The 19137-nt window shown below is 30.7% G+C and overlaps 1 protein-coding gene across 1 annotated transcript in view; it reads right to left on the reverse strand.

The window, feature by feature from the left end:
• LOC124538272 (zinc finger protein 541) overlaps positions 1-19137 on the reverse strand; it is a 253550-nt gene that overhangs the window by 45134 nt on the left and 189279 nt on the right. The gene's annotated exons all lie outside the window — the stretch shown is intronic.

The raw sequence follows: 19137 nt of genomic DNA on the forward strand, positions 1-19137 counted from the left end.
GAATTATAAAAAAAATGTTCCATTTTCAAAAACGTATTTATACAGGTATGTTACCTTTTACAGAAAGGTTGCCTTTTTTGTTTAATATTACCGAAATTACCGCACGATTTTTATTATATATGTACTTATACATAGAGACTTCGAAATTCGAAGAAAATTACTCTTTGTATTTACATATGTTATTGTTGTAGACTGTAAGTTTCTCGGAATTATAGGTGTTATAATTTGAATCAATTAAACACACACACACACACATAAGTTTGTTAGATGTAGACATTTTCAAGGAAAAGCATATTCATTTGTATAGTAACCATAATTGTTCTTTAATATAAAACGATATCGAACTAAATAATCGATATAATCGATATAAATTTATAAGATAAAGGAAAAATGAAAGTTGTTAGTAACAAAAAGGTCCTTTATATTTTCAAAAGATAGAATCAGAATGCAGCGTAATTAAGACCATGACATGTAAATCATATCCGTTCTTCAAAACGAAAGATACCTACTGTAAGTTTACATGTATTTGCTATCTGTGCCAAAGTTCAACGACCCCGTTTGTTAGAGCGCTACAAATTACCTATTTGCTGTGAAATATTTTGCGTTGATAGATGCAGGTGATTTACTTAAGTGCCCACTTTGTACCGTACGTACGTACCCTTGCGGGTAAGATAACAGTTTGTATATAAGAGAGTTTTAAAAATGAATAATAGCCTCAAGAATATTTATAGAAAAAATTTTACTGTAAACGAAATTAATGTGAATGATGTCTGATAATTTATTAAAAAAAATACTGATATTCCATTAAACTACTCGTTCCATTACAAAAAAGGAAAAGTTTATCATAATGTGTTTATGTCGACCTCCGTGGTCGAGTGGTGTGTACACCGGTTTTCATGGGTACACCACTCCGAGGTCCCGGGTTCGATTCCCGGCCGAGTCAATTTAGATTATCATAAGTTTTTTATGTTGTCTTGGGTCTGGGTGTTTGTGGTACCATAGTTACTCCTGATTTTCCATAACACAAGTGCTTTAGCTACTTACATTGGGATCAGAGTAATGTATGTGATGTTGTCTCATATGTCATATGTAATATATGCATTTTAAAAGTTTGGTCCATTTCAATAAAATAAATAAGACATATTTCACTACAAGAGTTGTATGATCAACTTCGTTGACATCCAAAACGAATGTCAAGAATTGGTTATGAATTCCATAGACAATCCAAGATACATTCCAATAATGATGTCATGTCAATTAAATAGAAAATATGAATTTTGTTTATTGGACTTTATTCCTCTCGCGGTTGAAATAGGTTATAAGCCTTTGTTTCAATAGATCAATATTAAATTCTCATCCATAATTTCGCTTCCTATTTAATTTATTGTCGGTACAAACGAAATCGGACTACGATTTAATTAGTATTTTAAATTAAATGGAAAATAATTTATGCGCTATTTACCTATGATGTTCATTATTTGTTGTTTAAATATGCAATTTACCGAGTGAATGTTCGTAATAAATTTTACGATAATAAAACAGAATATTAAAACAAATCTCTGGAAAATTCGATATTAACTTTATTTCAGAATGCAGGTGAAGCCAGTCCAGTTTTAAAAATAATACTGGCCAGTATTTATGAGTTAAATATTATATTTATCAAAATAGTTTTCATGCAGTTCATCCACGTTATTTAATATTAACGGAACTTTTACACAAGCGTACATAATTATTACATATTAATGTTTTTATGTTTGACATTGTATATCATAAAAAATGGTTATTAATGATTTTGGTTGATATAAGCGTATACTACAAAGATATATTTGTTATTTAAACATCTGAATCACGCCCTGACTTTTTAATCTTTATAATACTTGAGTCTACACAGGTATTAAAAAAACTACTAATAAAATTTTGTGGAAAGAATACAAATAATAGTATAATTTAGCCGTTTATATGTATTAAGTGCCTAAAGATCGGTTCACTCACCAAGACGCGTCTGTCCACGATACTTTATTAAGGGCGTGAATATAAGTGTGTGACGTTCGTGCTAACAAAATGTCTTAGTGTGAGTGAGACATTTTAGTAAAAACAGAAAACAAAATACAAATTAGATTGATTTTCTTATGTACCAATATTTTATTTAAAAACATATGAATTTATCGCTTTTCTTAAATGAACAAATCTATTTACTATATATAATACAGAACGTTTTAGCAATATTCAAACTAAATAAAGATTATTTAATGGAAAACTATTTTATATAGAAATATTAACGTTCTCCAATAGAGAGGGGACTTTAACATTTTGACCTACTTTGTTTGAAGGGCAGACATCTGTAAGCCAAATAAAACCTACGTAAATAAGATACTTAGAATTTCTATGGAAAATCTCGTATACTAAATTTAATAACATTTAAAATGAAAGGAGTCGAGATGGCCCAGTGGTTAGAACGCGTGCATCTTAACCGATGTTTGCGGGTTCAAACCCAGGCAAGCACCACTGATTCATGTGCTTAATTTGTCTTTATAATTCATCTCGTACTCGGCGGTAAAGGAAAACATTGTGAGGAAACCTGCATGTGACAAATTTCATAGAAATTCTCCCAAATGTGTATTCCACCAACCCTCTCCTTAATGGAAGAGGAGGCCTTATCTCAGCAGTGGGAAATGTACAGGCTGTTACTTTACTTTACTTTTACTTTACTAAAATGAAAGACCAAATGATTTCGTACTCGAATATCAGTTATTTTGTTTTGTTCCGATCATACATTTGTATATTTATATTATACAAGTAAATATAGTATATTACTTATAAATAATAATATATCGTTGAACTATTTATATTCAATTCGAAAAATTCCACAAATTCAATAACAAAAAGAATTAATGAAAATATTTGTACGTTTTATTTAATTTATTGCGTTCATCAACAGTTGTTACAAAAACATTGTGTTAATATACAAATAAATAATATTAATCAAATCTAAATGATAAATACAAGTACCTTTATTGTATAATGTTATCAAATAAATAATTTTATTTTATTGTTGCGAAATCTTTATAGCTTTACGAAAACAACAAAAAGATTTAGAGGAGACATCAGAGATTTCACTATTCTTGTTACACAGACGTGGAATCGGGTGTTTCGACCTAAAAGCGTTCTGGGGTATAAAACCTTTTGTATTTTTTTCAAGGTTAAGTGTGATCTTAAATTTAGAAAGCCTTGTTAAATGTGGGCAGCTGATTTAATTATTATTAATAATTTTGCTACGCTTTAACAAGTCTTTCATTTTGAAAGGTTTGTCTGGTTAAATAAAATTGCTTTTTATAAATGCTTTCAATTAAAATGGGTTCAATATAGCAGTGAAAGCGATACTATGTTTTATTTTATTTTTTTTAATTGTTTTTCTACTGCCCATAATGATATGATCATATTGATTTTTTATGGTATAGGTTGGTGGACGAGCGTATGGGGCCACCTGATGATAAGTGGTCACCGTCACCCATAGACAATGACGCTATAAGAAATATTAACTATTCCTTACATCGTCAATCCCTTGTGCCTGTATTAACACTGGCTCACTCACCCTTTAAACCGGAACACAACAATACTGAATACTGTTGTTAGGCGGTAGAAGAACTGATGAGTGGGCGGTACCTACCCAGGCTTGCACAAAGCTCTATAACCAAGTAAGCCAAATTCCTATTTTTATGCATCATGGTATAAATGTTTATAAAAGTTTTTTTTACTTACAATGTTCGAATGACTATGTTATTCTAGTATGTGTGCATTAATAAATAAAGTATTAATTTAATATATCTACATTGTAAATTTTGCTTACTACCTTTTTTCACTCTTTTTGTAACGTACAAAATTGTATACATTTTTCTCTAATTTTGAATGTTAATTAGTATCGAATTACAATTTCTGTTCGAATGCTAGCAATAATTAAACGTTACCATAACATTACTTGTTCTTAGAAAGACTTGTCGTGTCATAACTTAGCGAAAGATATATCATATTGACAAATATGATATTTGTGCCATTAAGAGATTGAGAATGTTTTATTTGAAGATATATATCGGAATAACTTTGCACATAAAACGATAGTTTGATCATTGATAAAGCTTTCAATAACATTAAAAGGCGAGGTTTCTTCGGACATTACCAAAACCTACTAACCGTAACCACATCCATCACGGGGATAGTGAAAAGCGGCCACTTTGTTACGCTTGCCCAGTTCCATCCACACTTGATGGGATGTCATTTTTCGTCCATTCCATTAGTGGTCATTGGTCGAGACGAATGCGAGGATGAGAAATAAATATAGCAATGTCGAATATAAATACAGCAAACATTTCAAACAGTCTAGAATTTACTTTTTCTATATTTCTACTGGCGATCCGCTGATCTATTGTTTTACCGGTAAACAGCTTTAATCATTTGTATTTACTTGTCGCGTTTGGTATTACCAGGGATGAAATATATTTGATTCTGTGATGAGCTGTAAGGATTAGTTTATTTATTTTAAATTGACAGTGTAAGGCAAAAGTATAATTTAACAAAGCCATCAAATTTAAAAATTAATTTTCAACTTAAAAACATAACTTAAGGAGTTAAAATAAGTTCCTACTTCACTATTAAAGAACATTAAATTACGGTCAAAATAATTATTATGTTTGCGCATAATATTATGTAAAAGCAAAACCGTATAATAAATTGCCAATGAAACAAGAGATTGTAAAAGTATATCAGTATTCAGGAAAAAGTTAAAGTTGTTTATGGAGAATAATGTTTAATTAATGTTGCCAACTTTCTGCATCGGTTTAGAATTTGTTATAAAATTATGTAAAGCATTATATCATTTCATTTTAATTGAACTGTATTTGAACAATTGAAAAAAATATATGGTTTTTAATATTAAAAAAGTGTGTCGACTTCTTTTTCGTAAATTTATTTCTTTACAAAATCGATTGTCTAAAATATAATACAATAATCTAAATTTGTGACCATATAGTAAATTCAATATCTTACAGTCTAGTAGGTAATAATTGTACACGAAGCCTCATCAATCAGATCAACCCTCTGTCTGTGCATCGAGGCATATCGTTTTACCGGTAAATGCCCGACATTTGCATGTGCAATGTGCATCGGTCAGACATGATAATTATTTCTGATTAATCGCCATGTATGCATGAGATGTGTGTATAATGAATCCGGTACACCCGTTTATATGTCAATAGATTTATCAAAGATGTTGAAAGTAAAAGTAGTTCTAAGATCTTCTTAACATTTGAGCGTTTGAGCTCCCGACAAGCCGCTGTTATAACAATGGAGGATCCATGTACGGCATATTTTCATAAGACATGTAGTATTTCTCTCTATAGATATCTTTGACATCAATGCCTTGTTTAAATAAAAAAATATGAAATATCAATCCTTACCTCCATTTGACCTCAAAATATTCGCTTAAATTCATAACAGTTTCGCTTAAATATATTGTATAAATCATCTCACATGTCATTGTTTACAAGACAATTTTATGTTCAGGGAAAATACATCTTTTTGACACAAAAATTAAAAATTCTGAATTGAAGTCGAAGCACATAAAATCACTTGAATTGGTCATGTCATTGAAATAAATGTAAAACTATCAATAGTCCCTACTGTATACGGTATTACTTTTACTTGTCTGTAAACACACATAAATCTAGACGATTGGGACTTGTATAAATCGTACGAAAACATCTGCATGATTTATACAAATATGTCATAGGAAGACTCGAAGCCACGTTGGTATAACAGTTAGTAGTAGTATAACAGCATCTCATAAACTTGTCGTGAACACGTGTAAAACGTGTATGATAAAACAATGAAGAAAAAATGAACGGTAATTAATTATTAAATAAGAAGCAGAAGAAAAATGGGTTGCTCATAATTATTGTTCTACTTCTTGGCAACGAACGTTCCCCCTTTTAAAACCCCCTATTTGGAAGAAGAGAAGTTTCAAATACACTGCTTCTTTGATGATCAATGCCAAATCAGATTTGATGAAAAAACGTAATGTATTAAATATTAAAATTTAAAGAGTCTAATTGATTTCTGTGAATCGTATTCCATTTTCTAAAACAATACTAATTAATTGCCCGAATAATCCTTTGTTTGTATTTAAAGAGCTTACAATGAATATAGTTTAAAATTAATATCGTCATTATTATTTTCACGAAGCATTTATCAAAATTCGAAGTCTATATCGAAAATGTAGTAATCAAATCGCATTATTGTTTAAACGAATAGGTCTCCCGTGGCGCTCGGTTATATAATATCGTGTAATTTCCATTTAGTTCATTGTATTTCACTTAATTCATGCGTTTTATGCAATGTTGCAAAGCCGATACTCGTTTCTATTCGTGATTTTGAATGGAAAATATAAAAACTGAGGGATTATTTATTTCAATTATTTTCCATTATAAACCAACATTTAATCGTTCAAAAATGCGGTTTAATGATTCGGTTAGCGCTATAAATTGATATATGTTTTAGTTGACTATTGGTATAAATAAATTATAAAAATATTTATTTTATTCTAATGTACGCATGCTAAAATATATTTAAAGTCACAGGAGAAATATATTTCTTTTTTTTATTTTTTCTCATAAAAGCTGGTATCATAAAAATAGATTGAACAATAAAAGTAGATCAATTAAATATCTATAATTTAATTTAATGTATGTATGTATATTGATAACCTGCAGTTATTTTTAGTTCTATGCGAATTATTCTTAGTTGAAAGGTCTATTTTGATTGAACAGTGACTACGGAAATTTACTTTTACAGCAACAACAACAACAACAACAACAACAAAAATTATAACTTACGGGTGCAAAAATTATAAAATAAACCCAGATTACACAAACCGTGACCCCTATTTTACCCCTCAGAGGTCGAATGAAAAAGGTAGACTATGGCCATACGAAATTTCATCTAAATACGTTCAGTGATTTATGTGTGAAGATTAAAACAATTAAGTTCGCATTTATAATAATGGTATACACATAAAATATCATCCAGTTAAACCTCATTTTTCCTATCTTTCTTATCAACATTTCTTAAATTTTTTATAGTAATGATGACGGTCGAATTTCGGTCATGAGAAATTATTTGTTTTTATAAAAAATAAGTTCAAGACCTATCCATTAATATATATAATTCACGTTCATATACGTTTCTATATCATTGCAAGGTATATTAATATTGGAATACAATAGCAATCGTAATGAGCCATGATAAAACACGTTTCTTACGAGCGTAATAAATGTTTACTTTGCTTTTCGGAGGCCGGCTCGAATTTGTCATTCATTTTACGAGAGAGATGTTAAACTAAACTTGTATGAGTTAATGAGACCAATCCTCGGGGACCAGACTCAGATAAGTTGCAAGTGACGTGAACACTACAAGGGCTGTTCACATTAATTTGATACTAGTCGTTGCCCACGGCTCGTTCGCGCTTTAGGGGTTGATTGTCACGTGTTAGGCAAAAAAGCCTATGTTCCTTCTTGGAGTTCAAGTTTGCTTAATACCAAATTTCATCAAATCCGATTCATCGATTTGATCGAGAGAGCTACAGACAGACAGACGTTATTTTCACATTTATAATATTAATGTAGCTTGTATCTAAATAGTACTTAATTGTACACTTATTTAGGATAATAACCATTGCGTTTAACAAAAGGGAAGAGCGTTACGTTTTCTAAAATCGAATCGAATCGAAATACATACATTTAGTCAATGTAAATGTTAATATGGTGTTATAATATGCGGCCAGAAAACAAGCATAGGAACCGAAGTTTGTGAGTTCAATTCCAGACAAAGGATCATCATGGATCATCGGCATCATGGATTTTCACGTTTAGGTATTTGTGCTTATCTTTCATCATGTGCTGTATGTATGTATATCTTGAGCAATAGGGGACGCCTCTGTCCACTAGTGTGATATAGGCGAGCAATTACTTTGAGCATTAATGAAATAGCTCGTCAATTATCGTATGTCGTTTGTATTTCTCTATTTCGGTACTTATTTAAAAATGGAATGATCGCATCCCAGTTACTTTGTAGTAACGTTTGCAAACATCTCTTGTTATTTTAGGGTTAAGAGAAATACTGTATTTGTCTCAGTACGACAATACTAAAGAAAACATTGTATCGTATTTTCGTTTGATGAAAAGAATCCCTTATAAATGTATGGATAGAGTAAGGCCATTGATAGGAATATAAACAAAATATGAATAAGTCTTCAATATCTAGTGGAAAATTACCATATAAACTCAATTTCACATGTCACAAGCTCTGAACCCAAATCTGCCTGTAGTTTGTTCGACCAAAAAATTGCGCAAAATATTCGTTTACATAGCATGATCATAAAATAGTGTCAGGTGTTTTTACGTTGATATTACGAATACTGATTGGGAAACTATGTTGTCATTTTTTTTTATTCGAAACTTATGATACTCACTATTAAGATAAATTGTAATTTTGCTCATATTATCTCTGATCATAAGTAACAGCCTGTAAATTTCCTACTGCTGGGTTAAGGTCTTCTCTGCCATTAAGGAGAGGATTTGGAACATATTCCACCACGCTGTCCCAATACGGATTGGTGGAATGCACATGTGGCAGAATTTCGATGAAATTAGACACATGCAGGTTTCCTCGCGATGTTTTCCCTCACCGCCGAGCACGAGATGAATTATAAACACAATTAAGCACATATATATATAGTGGTGCTTGCCTGGGTATGAATCCGAAGTCATCGGTTAAGATGTACGAGTTCTTAGCATTGGCCCATCTGAGCTTGGGTCATAATTCTTCTTTTATTTTTAATATCATTACCATTCGAATGACATTAGTTGTAACAGACATGCATCAAAACCGTGGTGCATGAGCAGTAACCTTCACTATTTCTATTATGGGTAGAAATTATGATAAAAGGAGGTTTTATTATCAAACAATATTTAAAAAAAAAAATCGAAATTGTTTTTTTTTTGTAAATATGTGGCCATGAATCTGTTTGTGTCGTCAGAGTTCGTTGTTACGGTAGTGTGTGAAAGGTTCAATGTGGGTTAGTGAAATTATTCATATTTAGGATCCTGTCATGCGGGTCGCGTCCCGCCCTCAGGCGCTCCCGATCTTATATCTGTTTGTTACTCATGGATACGTAAATATGCAAGACTTTAAAATTGTAATCATTACATTTTTCTCATTTTGAAAAAGATTTTTATAATTCCTATAACATTCAAAATGGTTCTTTGTTTGATATAATGATTTATTTTATCTAAAAAGAGGGCTGAGTTGATCATACTTAATAAGAATTAGGGTTTAAGTATCATGATATTGTTTATTTGTATATTTAATTATTAAAGATATATAAGATAGTTACTGTGAACTTATATTTCTGTTTACAACATTCAGAACTATAACAAACGTTATCTAGAATCTAGTTTGAGAAATTATAACCACATACAATACGAAGTGCGCAAAAGTTCTAACAGCTTGCACGATCCATATGTATTTCACAATGTGATATATATATGTGTTTGTTTGTTCCCTACTATCGTTGGATCTCGTAAGTTTAGCTTATACCTTTGTTTTATTTTTGAGAAAATTCGCAACACGAAATACGAACCCTTGTCAAAATAACTATTTTGTATTTTGTTTTTATATTACTACATATATTAAGCATTTGGAAATTCGAATGGCGAAATAATTTTATATATGTATGTGAGAATAAAAAATTAAATATATCAGATTACTGTGTACAATATTCGTTTACACTATTTTTGTATGAAATAGAGGGTATAATTACTACTTTTTTCATTTACAACTATTTTACCATTCAAAGACATATCTAAGTGATAAATGTATGTATATTATATATTAACTCATTATTTTATAATGCTTCAAAATATATGATGATTGTTTTTTGAAATATTGTTTATAAAATTATGATGTTAATTGAAGATGTATAGAAGTGTAAAATATTTAAAATACGATGGAATAATTAAGTAATCGGAATACTTGACTTTGTACTAAGTTGAAAGTAATTGAATATTAGGATCAAGTTTGGTAAAGAACTGTCTTAATTGGTCTCCCAAAATGAGTATTTGTAATTTCCGTTTTAAAATTAGTTCCATTTTTGTCGTGAGTGGAAATCTTGACTCAAAGCTCTAACACCTACAGCGGTAACTAAAAGGCGTGTGTGATCTCTTAAACAGGTACTCAAGTTATAATACCTAATTTATTTTCTAAAAAATATTTTCAAAATATAACCTATTTTTTTTAAATGAATGTATTCAATGATAATTAATTAAGAATGATTACTTTTGTAACGGTTTATATTATATTCTATTATTTTTAATTTTGAATGATGGTCACACTAAAAATTAAAAAATAGGGAAATTTTACCACATGCAATACTAATGTAAGGAGATCGTTAATAGCCAGAAAACATTCATGTGTCAAAAATCTTCAGGATGATTTTTTTCCTTCACGAGACGTATTTTGAACCTACAATCTTTTGTTAAAATTCAGGCTTTTTTACCATTTAATTAATACAACAAATTTAGCGTAAGAGATAGTATATGATGACATTTTATATTTTATTATTATATTGTAATTTAATCTAACGAGCGAACTGATTTATTCCATTTTATTGAGATGTCGAGCTTTTACGAAAATCCAGTGAATTTTGTTGCTAGGACTTTGAACATAACATGTTTTATGTGATTATAGAAAATTGTAAATATAATTCAGCTTTATATTTAAACACAATTAAGTGGAATATATTTTTTTAAAGATTTTTATCAAAATTATACGTATATATATATATAACTTTTAATTTGCTTAAGAGATAACTCCTAGATGTCTTTTAATAAACCTATGCATAAAAAACGAGGGCGAACTTCTTAAAAGAAAATCATTCAAAGAAGTTATTGCTCGTATTTTTAGAAATTCGTCGTAGTTATTTGAATATATATTTAATTTAATTTTAATTTTTGTATCATTAAGAATTTGTTAATTCATATTTTTATATAAATATTTTTGATATTGAATTATTCTTGAGTGTGGATATACACAAAGAAATTACACGATAATAATCTCTATACTAATAATTAGCAAGAAATTATTTCGCAATGCCTGAACGAGTGCGTGAGTTTTACTGTTAAATATAAATAAAGAGAAAATCATGTTGTTATAAAAAAGTAATACCTATAACATACATTATAGAAATACACGTCTTGAAAATAATACTTTTGCTCTTTTCAGCTGAAATAACCTTACTAAAATCAATATTGGTCTTTAAATGAAGATTCTTTCAATCTTTTAATACTTATTTGAATATTTACAGAATTCTATAACGTTATTCTACACATGGCACGTTCGCTTCAGATAGTAGAGATGCAATACAATTCATACGCTATCCTGACAATGATTTCTTCTTGCACGGTGTACTCGCACTAATGGATATTGGTTAATTCTTCCAAAGTGTTGAAAAATTGAAATAAAATTGTAACTTCAAAAATATATTTGAAGAAAGTTATTATTAAACATTCCAGAATTAATAATGTTAATAGAATTGTACCCTATGGCAAAACACACAAAAACCAATTTTTAAAAGTGTATAAAAAATTTGTCCTTCAAATAATATTGTGCTTGTAGCCTTCTACTATTGTTGTATTTCTGTTATTCATCAAGGAAGCGTCTGCGCCATGATTTTAGGACTATTTCCTGCGGTAACATCCCCGGAATAACGCTCGATAACTGACATATATATACAACGACCCAGTTTCGCATTGGTGCAATTTATTAATAAAGAAAATGATATGATGTGAATATAATTTTACCCTATAATGAAAACTTAGTACCTACTCATAAACAAAAAAATGTACGTCTTTATAATAAAGCTAACCTGTGAGAGCTAATATTATTAATAAATTTATTAAGAGTTTGTTGTGATAAAATGAAGCAATATAATTGACTAATATAAAAACATATTGGTTATATTACAGTTACTGAAATTATTTTTACAGCTCTAAAACAACCTTTTTGTCGTTTATTAAAGGGGCTTAGAGTAGGCGTGAATACGTCACATAGTGCGTGAACGCTTTCTATTACTTTGAATATATTTCTGGGTCTTAGGGAGCTTTTGTAAGTATTGAACAATACATATAAATGTATTGAGTAGAATTACATAAACGTTCAAGTGTCGTGAAAGTATAGTTAAGTTATATAAATAACGACAAACTAATTCGTCTTGTTTATTTGTATAACAATTTAAGATTTATGCGATTTTATTTCGGGTCACTAAAATGTGACATCTGACAAAGTATCATATAAAATGTCAGGTTTAATCTTCTAGGATCACTGGGTACTTTATAATCTACATTCCACGTCATGTAGCAGTCAACCTCGACGCGAGCGAAATTCTACTAAAACGCGATAAATTTAGTAACACACGTGACACGCCTGATAAATAACCTAACCCAAGCTAACAATTCTGTACAAGTGACATGAACATTGCAGAATTCTGATTTAGTTAATTAAATGACAACTAATGTTGAATGTATAATACGCATTGCTTGAATGTTGCTAGTTAAAAAAATCCAATACAAACTTTTATAATTGTTTAATTAGCGTAAATGACTAAGGAAGAAAAATTATTTACAAGTTTCGTTAAACATTTTTTAAATTAGGAAGCCCCTAATTAGAATGACTGGTAGGAGTTTGTTAAAAAAGTTTGACTACAACCTTTTTAGTAATTACCTTATTACATTAACGTGAAAACTTATAATAAAAACACAGATAATAGATAAACAAAGAAATTTATTTATTTTTGAATATGTATAGCCGATTTAAAGTTTAGCTTGAATGTTAAGTCGTGTAGTACGAACTAGTAGCATTATGTGCAAAACGGGCAGTTGAAAAATGTGTTTTGGCCTAAAATACAGTGTCGGTGTGATGAATAATGAACTAAGTTCTAAACTTCTTCCCCTTCTTGCGGCTTGTGGTCACTAAACAAAGGAAGCTGCGATCTATCAACGTGTCTATGTACACAATAGTTACTGCAGTCTAACTAAATACATTGTAATTTTCGATCTCTAACGTGAACTTACCATAATCTACATATAGATTCAAATTTCCCAGTAACACGAGTCTGAATCTAGCACAGACTTTACTAAGGAGTTTGGATTTATACAACAATTATCATTAAAAAAAGTCTATTAAATAATTACATAGAGTTCATTACTTAATTAATTTATAATCAATTATAAGCTGGGTCATATTTTCCGAGCGACGTAAGGTTAAAGTATAGTCGTAAAGGACGCTACAATTTATAGGACCGGTTAACGAGAAGGTCTAGCTTCCGCGTCATTATCATTAACCTAGAAACATATGTCACAGAGCAGAAACAATTTAACTCGGATTTCAGTACATTGAATTTACGAAACAAGTAACTGTAAAATAAAAAAAAACTCATGCATAACATAATTACATAGTATAAAACAAAGTCGCTTACCGCTGTCCGTCCCTATGTATGCTCTTTAAAATTACGCAACGGATTGTGATGCGGTTTTTTTAACAGATACTTACATTGATTCGAGGAGAAGGTTTTTGTATATAATACATGGATAATATAGTAAAGAAACACTTATAATTTTAGAAGTTTCTAATGTCATGTCGTAAATAAACACATCTTTTGTAGTATATTTAGTATTTTACCCGTACGAAGCTTGGGCGCGTCGCTAGGTGAAGATAATATAATCTTTACTTGCATACATAATAGTCTTACTTGGTTGTAGGGCTTTGTGCAAGCCCGTCTGGGTAGGTACCACCCACTCATCAGTTATTCTACCGCCAAATAACAGTACTCAGTATTGTTGTGTTCCGGTCTGAAGGGTGAGCGAGCCAGTGTAACTACAGGCACAAGGGACATAACATCTTAGTTCCCAAGGTTGGTGGCACATTGACGATGTAAGGAATAGTTAATATTTCCTACGATGTAAGGAATAGTTAATATTTCTAACAGCGTCATTGTCTATGGGCGATGGTGACCACTTACCATCAGGTGGCCCATATGCTCGTCCGCCAACCTATACCATAAAAAAAGTCTTAATAACAGACTTCAACTGTGCATGATAATTTCATTTCACTTTATATTTCTAACGTTTATCACCTATTATTTCTAGATAAAGTAATTCGAATTGCGTAAGTGAGGATGCTGTTTTACCGGCTATTTGCGGAGACGAGCAACTTGTGCTGGATTGTGTGAGTTTCTAGTTTAAAAGTATGATGGCTAACACAGGCACACTTTCTTTTTCTTTACTGTCATAATTCAGCGCAAAGCTACGGGATTAACGTGCTTTTTCAATGCAACTAATACTCAAATCAGCTTTAGGTTTGAGTATTAGTTGCCAAAAAGTGTTACATGTTTTGTAAGGCCCATTGGACTTAAGATCGAAACATAATATGTTATTTATTTAAAAAAAGTACCTGATGGTAAGTGATCACCACCGCCTCTAGACAATAGTGCTCTAAACAGTATTAACTATTGCACCACTGGCCTTGGGAACTAGGATGTTATGTCCTCTGTGCCTTTGGTTACGCTAGACTACGAACTGGAACATAACTATACTGAATACTACAATACTGTTTGGAGGTAAAATATTTGATATGTGGGTGGTTACCTACGTAGACGGACTTGCACAAAGACAGACTATACTATCGAATCAATAATAACAAGTATTTTGTGAATTGTTAAGCTATATTGACTCTTTGAAAATATAATTTATTCAAATCTATACAATTGTTCTAATCAATCATATTAATCCCGCGTGTGATCAAAAGCCATTTCTCACTCCTTACTCAGACAACTTTCTTCAAGCACTGTCTCATCTTTATCTCAAGAATTCTTTTAAAAAGCCTTTGATGTTCTTATTAAAATTATAATTTAAAAATGGAAAATGTCTGAGAGTTTTTTTTTGATAATAATTTAATTAGGATTACAAATAGGCTAAATTTATTTATTAATATTATACGTATATTATTAATTAAAAAATATATACTTTGTGCTGGTCATACTTAAAATCTCTTTGAGATATTTAATCCGTACTAATTTATATTTTATGTATCAGCAATGTTTCAAATATTGTAGTAATATAGCTAAGACCTGAGCATTTTATAAAATAATTAAAATCCAAATTATTCCCGCAAAATATTTACACGATCTCAACTTGTATAAGTAAGGGCGGAAGTCCTTAACGACCAGCGGTAAAGTGAGGTTGCTAAACAAAGGAAGGCTCAATCTATCAGTCCTGTCAAGGGGGCCTCGGCGTACGCATCATCATTATGTCAGAAACTATCAGATACTTTACGTAAACTCTAATATGATCTAAGCTCTTAATAATAACATTTTAAACCTTAGAAGACTTTCCTCGTACATTTATTTATTAATTAATAATAAAATCCCATTAAAAAAATAACAGAATTTAGTTTTTCATACTATTACATATTGTAATATATCTTTAACAGGATAAAATTATTTGATTTTTTTTTTGTTAGATCTTCGGACAGAGTTGCACAAGTCACGTGTCAACTGGTAACTTAACACGCCTTCCTAGTTTTCTTATTGTAATTATTTCTAATATAACGTTAACTTTAAACATAACCTCCTTTGACATCACTTGAAAGAAACGCAATTTGAAGACAAATCTCTGGGTGTTTGAAAAAGTGCTAAAGATCTTCCAGACACTAATTATTAAGTGAAATTAAATTTAGTCAGGATTGAAATAGGATGTATTAAATAAAGCTGCTCTACGTCTTACTCATTATTTGAAGAAGGAAAATATATAAATCTATAGTTAAGTGGTAGATAGTCCCAGATTTAAAGCATTTTGTTCTAAACATTGTAGCCAAATATTGATTAAGACCGGTGAGACCAAGGGCGTCCCATAGGTACCCCCTTATTTGTATTCGGTATCTGCAAATAGTTTCCGTTCAGATAGTTTTCAAGTAGCATACTAATTTATAAGACTAATTGTTTTTAAAATGTTGGAACAGCGTAAGTACTGAGTTTCAGTTCTTCTTGATAGTTCTTCTAGATCTCCTTTTCGAACTATTGGTAACTTTACGTTAATAAAGTATGTTTTAATTTTTTTTACTGCAAAATCGTTTTAGTTATTTTTAATTTGTTATGATTCTAATTGATTTAAAGTAAATCCTTAACGACAATTACAAAATATATCAAAACTGTCCTTTTAAAAATATTGTTTACACTAAAACTCACCGGAGCCTCTTTCAATGTCAGTTGTCGATACTTTACGATGTCTATAAAATGCCTGAAAGCTTTCACCAAAGATGTATGACCTAGTTTAGGCCTACACTTTGTTAGGGTAGTATGAGAAAGCGATCACGTGGCGCCCACCGAAGAAACGGAGAGGGACGGAGGATATTGCTGGTTCTTTTAGTGGGTATTCCGGTGTACTAAGGTGCTCTAAGTATCTTGGGCAACACTTAAATAAAAGTGTGGGGACACTTTACGTAAGGGAAACGCTATAAGCGTTTTTCCACAAAAAAGGCTTCATTCTGGAGCATGGAGTATCGAACTGAAGTGTAATAAATATATTGTGTTAGTGTGTATGTTATATTATAGAATTAGTCTAGTGTTAAGTCGCCTTTATACAAACATCTCGTGTGTCGATCCAAATATTGTGGACCACCCATTTGCCTAAGCTTTCTTTGTGTTATGTTAAAATCTTCTATTGGTATTAAATATGACTTGAAGAAAGACGTTTCTTTTCAAAACCCAGTAATTAACCACATTAGATGGCGACTTAACACTAGACTAATTCTATAATATAACATACACACCTACACAATATATTTATTACACTTCAGAACCATGTGATATTTGACAGATTATAATGTTAAATTTATCAACTATAACTATAGCTATAATAATGAAAATTAAAAAGTAGATGATCGGGTTAAAAATCAGGTAGTTTCTGTTGAAAACACAAAAATAAAGGATCCAGAGTAGCCAAACTGCAAACATAACACTGTCTGGAACAGGATACCCTAGAGCATCATAGCATTTACTTACCTATATATATAGCAAACTGACAGACAACTGAATTGAGCAGAACGATCAAAATATTCTTTTCTTTCGATGAACCAAACATATTACTGCCGTTTAGTATATACATAATTTAATCGCGACTGTTGATTTAATTTGTCAACATTGTAGAATCCGGTACATAAATTTCATAAAATTAAAATGCCTCGATCCAAGTTCGTGCAGTCCAATTGTGGTCACGTAGTGTGTTTATATTATTACAGAAATAAAGAAGTGAAAATCTACGTAAAGAAGGTAGATGAGAAAGCTCCTGAAGTCGATTACGAGGGCGGACCTATGCAACTTTGTCGAAACGTTGGGCAAAATTATAAAAAAGTCGAATATCAAAAACTCTTGTATATATTGCAGTTATTACCTCATGGATGTATCATGAGAGTTTTGACCATTTACAACTCGTAATAATATATGAAATTTTATAGACTAAAGTATTTTTTTTAATACGCTGACATTCATTTTAAATATATTGACATAGAAAATACTAAGAATTACAATACTTGAAAACACCTAAATCATAAAATATAACATAAGTATACACATATAGTTAGTATTGTGCGTTTTGTAACGATAAACACAAACAACCGGAACTTAAAAGTTGGAATAATAAAACACACGGACAATGCATAAGGAATGTTATTCTTTGATAAAGGCATGCGATTCTAGTTGTTGCATTTTTAGAAAGTATTATCCGCTGTAAGTTGTTGAAAATAGAATTTAACCATGAATAATCTACGGAATAAACAACTATAGAAGTTAAATGGTCCTTAAAGATGTTAAATTGGCCACAAAACACGATTGAAGTAACGGTAAGATTAGTTGAATAAATTCTCATTTGAATGCAATGGAAATGTTTGGCGAAATAACCATTGAAACCCTTAATTGCCCCCAAGAAAACTTCTTTATGTTTCTGAGTGGCGCTTGTGGGAATTCGTCTTATATTCCCGAGAGTGAGTCCGCATTACGGAAATTTAAATTGCACGGGATTACATTTTTAATTTTAAAAGTATTACAACTAATTTTCCCTATAGATTTTCTTAATTCGCAATCCAACGGCACGACGATATTATGCTTAGTAGTTTTAAAAGGATAAATTAAATCAGCTCTAAGAATTGTCGATATGACCGCCCGATAATTTTGTCAAGCAATGCGTAGAATATATATATATATAACTACTTTGGCGCTGTAAGAAATGTGAAACATTATTTACATCGCCAATGCGCCACCACCAAACATGGCGACTAAAATATACTTACCTTTGCACTAAGTCCAACAAGTAGATACTATACTTACCGTATTATTTCGCTTTAAGATGGCTTTTTGTATTTTTTTGACAATAAGTTTCAATTAAGTATTATAAATTAATCAATTAAGTCTAGTTGGCCGCACGAGAAACTTCGAGCTTTTTTTTAATTTTACAAATTACGAAACCTATGACAGGTTTCATATTAATAATTTCAATTCAAACTGACGACGTCTGTTCGCAGATTTAACATGTATAACGCTGCTTTCTAAGCGGCCAGTAACTTTTTAACGCTCGAATTTAATTATTTGTTAAATCGAAACGATTTAGTAAATTGGAATCAAGAATCTTCTTCAAAATAAGACCATGAACGATCTTTTATTTGCAGCTATCATACAATAATCACTGTGACAAAAATCGGCTAACGGTATTCATATATAAGATACAATGACAGTACATCACGGAGTATGGTAATATTATATCAATGGATATTAATTCATAATACATATCTGTATTTTGTTTAACGAACGCCTGTCAGATAATTATCATTTTCAGCACAAAATATCGTCATTTACTAATGCAATCCTCTTGTAAGCTACAACTTTGTCCGCCATATTTGCTCCAAATGCTTCCCCAAGACCTGAATATCGGAAGTAATTAATATTGATTAGTTTCGCATTTTCTCTTTGACGTTTCAGCGTTTGTA

The sequence above is a fragment of the Vanessa cardui genome, chromosome 20 (assembly GCF_905220365.1).
Source record: "Vanessa cardui chromosome 20, ilVanCard2.1, whole genome shotgun sequence".
Classification (NCBI taxonomy): Eukaryota; Metazoa; Arthropoda; class Insecta; order Lepidoptera; family Nymphalidae; genus Vanessa; species Vanessa cardui.